Source organism: Capricornis sumatraensis, unplaced genomic scaffold (genome assembly GCF_032405125.1).
Source record: "Capricornis sumatraensis isolate serow.1 unplaced genomic scaffold, serow.2 scaffold1, whole genome shotgun sequence".
Lineage (NCBI taxonomy): Eukaryota > Metazoa > Chordata > Mammalia > Artiodactyla > Bovidae > Capricornis > Capricornis sumatraensis.
The window spans coordinates 2,111,699-2,120,942 of NW_027184612.1; positions in this window are offsets into that span (position 1 = coordinate 2,111,699).

A 9,244-nucleotide genomic window follows, 5' to 3' on the forward strand; every position below is an offset into this window, starting at 1 on the left:
AAACTCAGGTTAAGAGCATTAATAGTGAAATACACAGGGCCTCAAAGGAAAACCTAGGAAAGCTACTTGGATGAGATGGGGTTTGAGGAAGGGTTCTCAAAGTAGGCAATGCTCAACTATGATTTAAAGTTGGAGGAAAATTATCTAGAAAATGAAGCAGAGTTGGATACTTAAAATAAATAGAACAGTATGTGAAAAGGATGAGAGGCATGGCAAACCAGTGAAATTTGCTTTTAGTATGATAACAGTGGGCAAAGCAGAACATGATGATAGGAAATAAGGATGGAGTTGGGAAATACCTGATAGTAAAAGACTTCCCCATGCTAATGAGTCTGAGTTTACCCTAAGAGAAAAGGAAATGGCTGTATTAGAGAATACAAAGTGAGAATGTGATCGAGTATGCTTTTTCCCAGTTGTACCAGGCTTGGGTGACTGTGGGGGACTCTCATGTTATTCACAATGATAGAATATATAGAAATAAAAGAAGTTGTTATGGGAAGTGCTGAGCATTAACAGCCAGATTCCTGATACTTGTGGGATCTCCAATGACTCCTAGAAAATTGTAGTGATAGGACTGGAGAACAGGAGAAATATCTGAGATAGAAATATGCATTTCAACTTTGCTATGTAGGCCTGGATGTAAACATCCACAGAGAAAGTATACAGGGATAAAAGAGAAAAAAAAGACCTAGGACACATAAATTCTACAGAGCACTAACCTATTAAAGAATGCTCAGAGAAAGACCTAAAAGTGCAACTGAGAAATGACTAGTTAGATAAGAGAGAAGCTATTGAGGAAACCAGTGGCTATCCATGGGAATCAATGAGAAGAATTTTCAAAGTTAGATTCAATCTAATCTCAATATTCATTGATAAGGAAAAGATAAATTACCACCTTAACTATATGGAACCATAATTAGAGTTTGGGGAATTTGCTGTATGACTCAGGGAACTCAAACTGGGGCTCTGTAACAACCAAGAGGAGTGGGATAGGGAAGATGGGAAGGAGGGAGGGGACATATGTTTATCTATGATTTACTCATGTTGATGTTTGGCTGAAACCAACACAATCCTGTAAAACAATCACCCTTCAATCAAAAAATAAATAAATTTAAAATTAAGAAAAAAAGATTAGAGTTGATAGAAAAGTAGATGAGAAACAGAGAAGAAGTCTGAATGATAGATAATACATTCATCATTATCTGGGCTGTGGATAATACAATCCACAATTTTACAACGTGCTAGTCAGGGTGTCATTTCCAATAGAATAAGCAGTCTCCGTGGTTCTAGGAATGTGTGGTCTCAAATATACATACATCTATCTTCTTAAGTGCTAAAGATGCAGACATTATCATAGCCATTCCCACAGGTATAAAGCATTTTACAAAGAATTAAAAATATAGCCAACCAACAAGGCATTTGGGCTCTTACAGCATCTGGCAATCAGTTGGAAGGACTTTGCCACTGAGTTCATCGATAGTTAAAGCCCATCCCCAGTTGCTCTTCATTTCCCAAAGTAGCAAAGTCTGCTTGAGATTGTATGTCCCCTGGGTATGTGAGACTTCTGGGGAGCAACTTAATTTTTGGGTAAATGAGCTCTGCTGAAATCCATTCTGGAAGTGGCTAAGTTGAGTAGGTGCCTTGCATGAGTGCCAAGAAGAAATTAAATGCAAAAAGAGGAGACTAGAAATATTACTGTGTTGTTTTTATTGATTCAATGTATTTGTCTAATCTTTACTAGCTTTTGTGCCCAGCACTGCTCCTCTCCCAGTGCTAGGATGGGCAGGATCTGCTATAGAAATAGCAGGAAACAAAACAGACAAATACATGATAGCACTTATGAAAAGTGAAAGTGAAAGTCGCTCAGTTGTGTCCACGCTTTGTGACCCCATGGAAGTCCATGGAATTTTCCAGGCCAGAATACTGGAGTGGGTAGCCTTTCCCTTCTCTAGGGGACCTTCCCAACCCAGGGATCAAACCCAGGTCTCCCACATTGCAGGCAGATTCTTCGCCAGCTGAGTCACAAGGTAAGCCCAGGAATACTAGAGCGGGCAGCCTATCCATTCTCCAGTGGACCTTCCTGACCCAGGAATTGAACCAGGGTCTCCTGCATTGCAGGCAGATTCTTTACCAACTGAGCTATCAGGGGTTATATGTGGAATCTAAAATAGGGCACAAATGAACATATCTAGGAAACAGAAACAGACATAGAGAACAAATCTGTGGTTGCCAAGGGGGAGAGAATTGAGAGCTTGGAATTAGCAGATGCAAACTAGTATGTATAGAATCGAGAAACAACAAGGTCCTACTATATAGCACAGGGAACTATAACTATATATGTTGAATATCCTGTGATAAACCAGAATGGAAAAGAATATGAAAAAGAGTATCTGTATGAGTTACTGAGGAACTCTGCTATACAGCGGAAATCAACACATCATTGTAAATCACCTATATTTCAATACAATTAATAATAAAAATAAATCAAGGAAGGGTATTGGAAGATTTGAGGGGTGATGAAATATTAATTAGGATAGTCAATGAGGGCTTCACTGAGAAAGTAATCTTTGAACAAAGACTGAAAATTGAGGGATTGAGCCATGGAAATATGGAGAAAGGATAGTCCAGGCAAAGAAATAAAACTTTTTGGGAGGATGGGCAAGCACTTGGTGTCTTCTTGGAATAGGGAGGAGACCACTGTAGCTGGAGAGAGACAAAAAAGAGGAAAGCAGAGAGATATCAGAGAGGTAATATGGGAGAGAACAGAGCAGACCCCTGGCCAGTGTTAAGAACTATGTTGAGTGAAAAACTGATTCTGGAACTCTAAGGGACTCTTCATTGAGAAGAGATATCTTAAAATATCATTTTCCTATCTGTCTACCCTTTCTTTTAAAAAAATATTTTATTTATTTATTTTGGCTGCATTGGGTCTTAGCTGCAGTACAGGGGCTCTAGAGCACACAGGCTTCAGTAATTGCGGTGCATGGCTTAGTTGCTTCATGGCATGTGGAATCTCAGCTCCCCAACCGGCGATTGAACCCATGTTCACTGTATTGCAAGGCAGATTCTTAACCCCTGGACCACCAGGGAAGTTCCTACCCTTTCTTTTGAGTATGGGGTTTCTGTCAATGACCTCCCTGATCCTCTTAGTTCCATCACAGGAACTCTTGCTTCTCAAAGACTAGAAGACTAGGCACTTCTCTGAGAATGCAGAAGCATCATCAGAATATACATTGAAAGTAGTCTCTGTGTCATTCAGAAAAGCAGGTAGTAAGAACCATACAGAAATTTGAAAGAACCATTTCCAGAGCTTGAAGAGAGAGTAATGCATTGAGATCAACTTGTGTTTTTTTAGCAAGACATTCTCTAGGAAAAAGAAAGCTTTCCCATGAGAATCTTCAAGATACCCCAAGACATTTACTCCTTTGTAACTAAAATATTATCAATAAATATAATCTCCCATAGTTCTTTGGGCAAAGAAAGAGAAGAAACACTGAAGGAAATAAGCTACCTGTGGCTCTTCCACGTAATTATTTTACCATCCAAATCATTGAGTACCTTGTAGTTGCCTTCCTCGATATTCCTAAAGTGGTCTTTTCTAGTGACGTTGATACATTATGTTGCTTCACAGAGGTGTAAGGAATGAGGACAATTAGGGGAAAAGAATCTGGCACCACTATCTCAATGGTAGCCTCCCAAAGAGTGTAGGATTTTACATAGAGTGCAATCACAGGCCTGGAAACATGGGGGTTTTACCCTGACTATACTGTTAACTGGCACTTTAAAGTAATAATATCTACTAGTTACTGAATCATAGTTTTCTCACCTGTGTAGTAAGCAGCTGGATGAACAATAACTATCACTTTTTCTGTTAAGAAGGTCTACAAAAATCAGCTGCCATGGATAGAGTTGAGTCCAGGTTCTCTGATAAACTCCATGCTCAGTAATTCATTACAGTTATCTTCTCTAGAGATGTTAATTACACAGCATTGTACCCCTCTTCCTCTTTTTGCTCCCATAGACATTGCAAACAGATCGCAATACTTTTCCCTGTTAAGTCATCAGAACTCAGGGTTGGTCAGAATTTTTTTTTTTTTTTTTTTGCATAGTGACTCAGGCGATCATGACCAAACAGTTGGAGAGGGTACTCAAGGTGAAAACAGTTTGCTACTTTACCATTAGGAGAATGACTATGGAAGTTAACAGTTTTTAGTATAGCTACGAAGAGCACTTACATCCTGGCAGCCAATTTCTCCCATCCTGAAAGAGGTCTAACCTATCATTAGTTCTGCCAGCTTACCCTGGGCACAACAAAACAGATCAATTAGCTTTTCAGCCAAAGAGGCTTGACTACACAGAATTCATTCTCCTTCTTTATAAAGCCCACTTTCCCCCTGAGAGGAGAGCTTTCTGTAAGAGAAGCCAAATGAGACATTCAACAAGTAGAGACTATCACTGACTTCTTGATCTTTGTCCTTCCACTCACTCACCTTTTTATTACCCAAATCTACAGGAGCTGAGATCAAGAAAGCTGATTCGTCTCAGTTCTAATGAAAAGTCCTAACAATGTTATTTAGATAACTGTGATGAATTTTAATCTGATGACAGCTTGTGACCCACAAATTGCTGTTTAAATTAAAATGCATTCAAAATGAAACTGGCAAGACAACCACAATATTAAACTTGCAATCTGCTGGGGAAAAAACACCTATCAAAAGCACTACATTAAAAATATGAATGTAATTAATTTCTATATGGCATCTTACAACTGAAATCTGGACATAGCCTTCAATGCCTTGTGACTAAATTCAGTTGATTAATCATCTTCCTTTTTTTTTCCCCTCAAATTAAGAAGTCAAAGTAGAGTTGGATTGGTTTGTCTTGGTAATACACCCTTTGGCAGAGCTCCAGGTATAATCTAGGGCTGCAGACTTCTAGGTTTCTCTTTTGATGAACAGAAGTCCTCTATTTCCTCATCCCAAATGTTCATCCACAACAAATTTATAAATGTTTTCCACCTGCTTCATTTTAAGGTTATTTATAGCTTTTAAGTTATAATTACTCAAGATACATAAAATGTTATCTTTAGAAATGTTATATATTAGTTTTAAAAATAACAACACTAATATTTTTCATAGATCAGTTCAAATCATTCCTAAATTTGATAGGAACTGAGGATATTTTTGGTAATAGCTATTTGTCTCAGGGCTATAATTAAACAATAATGTAAATAAAATTCAACCCAATGTGTATGTTTTCATCTCATATTTTGACATTAAAGAATTGTATGCAGTAATAAAAGGATTTACTACAACTGTTTGCAAATAATTTAATGACCATGTCATAGCTACATCCCGGTTTTCAAAGTGCTAAAGAACTACTGAAAATTCCACAATATAACATCATAATTATAACAATTAACATGGGTACTTAATTATAGCCTGAATGTTCCTATACATTACTTGTTCAAGAGATTCACAATACATTAAAATAGCATTAGCTAGAAATAAGGAAGTACCATCTTTCACTCTCACAATTGCCTACACAGAAAAGGACTCACCCACACTCTTTCTAAAAGATACCCCAAAATTGCAATTTTATATCCATTATCTTCATGCACTATCTCTGAACTGTAGTATATACTCAATAAAATATTGCTTGGAAAAATGAATGAATACGTGTGATTGGATGACAGGCAAACTCGGGGAAAATACCTGTTCTTTGATTGCTACAGGGATACTGCACGGACAACTGCTGTCGCAGTAGGGCTCCCAAAATCTCTCTACCATATTTTATTTTGGTTCATGTGTGCGTAAAAATGATAAAGGATTCAGTCCAGCAAGCCCCTGTATCAGATCGAGGCTGCATGTATCCAAAAAGCAGGATCTATAGCGACATTTTATGTACAATTCCCCAGGTACTTCCTAAGGTTTGCTTCCAAACGAAACCTGATACTGGTTCTGATATCAACTATATTTATATCCGGGAATCAGTCTCACTGTCATTTCTTTCTATACCTCATCAAACCCATCCCAGGGACAGTGCCTACCCTGCGGTTGTCAGCTTTGAAACAGTGATTGGTTTTCTGTCTTGTGCCCTCGGAACCTGACCATGATGCTGAAAGAGACGAGAGAGTCCTATTTTAAAGCTTTCGTCCGTCTTATTGGTTTAGAAAATTCGACTGACAAGAGCTGGGGCCAAAGGAGCCTGGAGTGGCATCGTTAATGGGAACCGTGTATTTCGATCTTTGGGGCAGAGATGTGGTCCATCAGGTTACAGCCAATGGATCCCTGTGAGCTCTCGCTAAACCGAGAGACCTTGCGGAAGTAGCCGCTGCAGTAGAAAATATTACATCCAGTAGGGAGTCTTGTCAGCCTCCTGAAAAACGGGCAGTCAAGTGCGCAGCTTAGAAACAAAATCTGGGAGTCTAGATGGAGGGGAGGGGTGGAGGAAGCAAACCTGTATTCGCATTGAAAATGTTCATACGAGGTCAGGAAAAATCACGGGCTGATTTTAGCTTAAGTTTTCGGCCTCCGTCTTCCAACAGGTGCAGGACTCCCTCGCCCCTACCGTGTCAGCACTGTCCTGCTTTGCCTTTCTAAGGGTTTCCTCGCGAAGCCAGCTTTCCCTAGAGTCCTGGAGCATGTGCAGTCTCCCGGCGCATCCACAGCTCTGCCGGGCAACCCCTTACCTGCAGCGTGAAGACTAAGAAGCAGGCACAGCACAGGGAAGCCGACCGCTCTCCGCATAGTGCTTTGCATTGAGTGGCGGAGGAGCAACTCCGCCACGACCCCACTTCAGGCAAAGTGGTGTTGGAAAGAGCCCCCGCCGAGAGTCCTCTGGTCTCCGGGAGGCATTCGCCGGTCCTGGGCTGGGGCTGGCAGAGCGGTGTGTGGCGCGAACAGAAGCAAGCACCAGCTTCTCCACCTTAAGAGAGGAGGGGAGGAAGAGGAGTGGGAGGCGGCCGCAAGCCGGGCGGCGCTGGGCGGGGGCCGAGATCGCGGGGAGCCGCTACAGCTCGGCCTTCTGGAAGCTCCGCAGCCGCGGGGGGGCGGCGGGGGGAGGAGGTGGGCGGAGCCAGCCCTGGAGCCCGGGGCCAGAGCTGTAGGAGCAGCAGCCCCACCGCGCCGCGGCGACTGAGCATGCCCGGTGCTGGCCCTCGCGCCGCGCGCACAGAGTTTCAAAGTGGAATCCCACCCCTCCGGGTCTTAGCGGCTGCTGCGAGGGAAGCAGGCTCCACGGCGCGGGGGTGTGGGGGAAGCATGCTGAGACTGCCATCAGGGATCCAGCATCTGTCCAAAACCTGGGAGTGGGACCAGATGAGGGCCCGACTTGAGGAACCAGAGGAAACGGCCTGAAAAAGTGTCAGCCCCCCCGCCTCACCCTGTCCCTCCCCCAAATCTTGGTTTACACGTGGACGTAGCTCATCCATGGGAGCTGACGTTCTCTGGGCCTCCGAGTGCCAACCTCTCCGGGCTGCCCATGGGAACAGAGTGCAGGTGTTGCCAGGGGGAGAGGTCATGAGGCAGCCTGCTGAGTATAAGCAGTGAACACGCATCCTGGGGGTGCCTTCTTTCTAACACGATCCCCCTCTCCCGTGTCTTCAGCGGGGTCCCTGTTTTTCAAGCTCAAAGCCTATGACCACCGTAGTGGCCTAAGTTAGGCCATACTTAGAGACTGGTAGGACATATCCATGTAACAGAAGAGAGGAAGACATCTTTTTTTGTATTTTGGAGATATTATCCTTTGTCTCCACTTTACTAAGGTAAAATGTAATGGAATCACCCCTGTAACTAGACTCCTCCTGTCCAAGTCTGAGTCCCTAGGAAGGCTGCAGCAGTCTGTCTAATATAGGTGTTGATCCCCCTCATTGGGGACACTGAGTGTGGAAATCCTTCTATTAGTCCAGGGGCTCATTACTCCTGGTCATGAAGTCCCTTGGCCAGATTTCTCTCCCTTAATTAACCCAGGAGCTCTGACTTTTCTACCTCTGTGTCTTGGGATACTGTGGCCCTTCCCGGATTACTCCCACTTGCTTCACTACCACACTCAAGCTTGCAAAGGTCTAACCTTGATCTCATTTTTCCAGAAAGCCCTGGGCTAACTCCAGATTACAGTATTTCTCTTCCACATGTGAATGTATATACAACCTTTGCTTAGCAACATCACATATTTTTCTTTTATATTCATTCATCTGTGGTTCATCTTACAACATAGCTGAGGGGCCTTAAGAACGTCTGCATCTTTGTATCACTGAAATTGAATAAAGTCATTCTGGGTAAATAAAATGTATGACTAAGTGCTTGTTGAATTGAACTGCGTATCTCTTCAATGCTTTCTTTCTCCATCCTCTGTGGACTGGGACAACTAATGGGAAACATGCTACCCGTAAGAGTTTCAATTAGAGAGGATGTCACAGGATCTGAGCCTGGGCAGTATCATTTCCTTTATAATTTATTTCATCTCTAGCACTGAGAGACAAGGCCAGAAACTTCTGTGCTGAAAATCGAGCTCTGTGCAGCTTTACTCTCCCCACTCCACCACTTCCCCACATGGGTGTGTTACGTACCATTTCTGTGGCGAAACCATTTCACCCCAAATCTCCCTAGGCTACAACCTCTTTCCTTACTCTGGATTCACTTTTCCCCAGTCTCCTTTCCCATAGTATATATCGGTTTCCAACATACCAGAAGAATTACTAATGGCATGGAATGGTCTATCATTCATTATCTCTTTCGTTAACCCCACCCCCTTCCCACAATGGAATCCAACCTCTACAATGGCAGTTATCTTTGACAGTTGTATTCACTGATGTATGCCAACTGACTCTAACAGTGCCTCACACAAAACAAATGATCAAAAATAAATTAATTAAAAGCAACTAGTTGATAAAATTCAATAGTGACAGTTTCCCAACTCTTTGGATTTCTTTCTAGATATTTGAGATAACTTATTTATCTATGTTTAAGAATCAGAGGAGTAACTCTTCTCATCTAACATCAGGTCCTAGAATTGCTGAAGGGCTGAGAGTCAGGAGGAGTGATTGCAGCCCAAGTACAATGGGTGTACTTCCATTATTCCTAATAAAAAAAATTTTACCAAACTCCATAGATCTCCAAGAAGAAAATGCACATTCGGCAAGGAAGCAATATTACTGTAATGCCCCAAACCCCTTGCTTTCCCACAGATAATTTCAACATTTATTTGGGGGATATTTAGAGTTTCAAATAATATAATTCGCTGT